Genomic DNA, 2,047 nt, shown 5'->3' with positions numbered 1-2,047 from the left:
AAATTCACCCATCTTCCACTCTCTTCCCTCTCTCGCTCGCCTCTCTCCTCCCTCTTTCAATCTCGCTCGCTTCTCTACTTCCTCTCCCAATCTCGTTTGCCATATATACAAATACATATGTATAATATACAATTATCTAACCGATATACATATACAATTCACCTCTCTCCCACTCTTTTCCCGCTCTCGCTCGCCTCTCTCCTCTCTCTCCCAACCTCACTCGCCTCTCTCCTCCCTATAACATGTAGCTACGAATTGTAATTATCAAACTATAACTATGGAGAGTAATTAGGCTATTTTTGAGTGGCTATATGCGAAAGTTCCTCTTAATAAAACCAGAAAAAATTGCCTAACATAACAACCTAAGCCCACTAATTATCAATTTTAGCAATATTTTTAGATTATTACAAAAAAAATAGCTAAGTTTTTATTTAATTGATTTTAGCAATACTTACACAAGATAACCTTGTTGTCCTTAATTACTTAGACTTCTATCACACTTTCTAATGAGTTAATAATCTATCTAAATCTTGTCACCAAATCAAAATCTTTTGCGAAGTCCAAAAATGAAATTCCTCCTTTTCTATTCCCAAAACCAAGAACCTCATCATAGCTCGTTGAAGTTGTCCCAATATGGTCATTGAAATCTCCTACATGAAGAGATTCTCTGTGTGCGGGATACCCCTCACAACCTCGTCCAAAATCGCTTTTTATTCTCCTTGTCCAAACCCACTTAGGGGAATTTGACAGGAAAAAATAGGGGATAACTATAGATAAAATGTGAGAAAAGACATAAAGTGACACCTGAACTTGTCCTGAATTTTAAAAAAGACACCTTAATTATGCAGGCATCCTATTACCCACTAAACAATCTTGAACTGATATAATTACATTATTTTTTGTCCACATGACATAGAGAGTGAGCAACCTAAAATAACTAATATAATTTTATTTTTACAAGTATTTTATTATAAAGTATATTTTCTTATTTTTCTTATTATTTTAACGTTTTTTCCTTTTCTTTTTTCCCTTTCTTTGTTCTTCAAATATTCATTGTCATTTCCATTGAAACTTTTCACTTTCAATGTCCCCATTTTTACCACAACTTCACCCTTCTTTTTTACTACTATTAGTTTTACCCTCTTTAATTTTAAAACTTTATCTAAATATTTTTCTTACATTTCAAAAAAATTGATAAACCCATTAGATTTCAAGATGATTAGGAAGTATCATATAGTTGTTTTATTCGATTTCAATTGACTTCTTTCAATTTTTGGGGAATTCATTGATTCTTTTAAAATTATCATTTCTAATTTTGAAGTTATATGATACCTTCAAAATTTTAATTTTTCTTAGAAAAAGAATTAGCTTTGTTATCAATAATTTAATAAAGTCTAGAAAATAGTATGCATTCTTTTTTTTATAAAAAACAAAATTAAAATAAGTCAAAAAGTAAGAGAGAGAAATAAAGAAAAAAAAGATAAAGAAAAAAATTAAAATGATTTTTTTTTTACATTTTAATTAAATTAACACGTGTCATATAATGATTGGTGTGTGAACACACTTACTTCTTATAGTGTGGGGCTGATCGAAAAATGATATAATAATATATGTTTAAAATTGTTTAGTGGGGGTAATAGGACGGTTGCAAAATTAAGGTGTCTTTTTGAAAATTCGGGACAACTTCAGTGATTACTTTATGTCTTTTCTCCTAAAATGTCTTAAAAACATAAAATCTTATTTCATGGAATTAAACATGTCATGGATTGCCTACAGATTAATTGTAATATATTTTCCTTTGTATTTTTTGGTGTAGTTTCTACGATGTAAACTAATTCACTTTATTGATTTCTTCTTACCTAATCAATGTCTAAAATGTGAATTAAGGGCGTGTACACTGTACCAATATAAGGTTTATTTTGCATGTCCTAAGAAAAAAATATTGGACCTAAAGTCTAATGGGGCAAACCATGTGCACAACTTGATACCATTTCTCTCTTCAATTTTGGTTTTCATTTTTATGATCATAATTAGTTAATACTATATT

This window comes from Solanum tuberosum, unplaced genomic scaffold (assembly GCF_000226075.1).
Source record: "Solanum tuberosum cultivar DM 1-3 516 R44 unplaced genomic scaffold, SolTub_3.0 scf00029, whole genome shotgun sequence".
In the NCBI taxonomy this organism is placed as follows: Eukaryota; Viridiplantae; Streptophyta; class Magnoliopsida; order Solanales; family Solanaceae; genus Solanum; species Solanum tuberosum.
The sequence above is the reverse complement of the archived record's forward strand: the minus strand, read 5'-3'. Positions refer to the sequence as shown.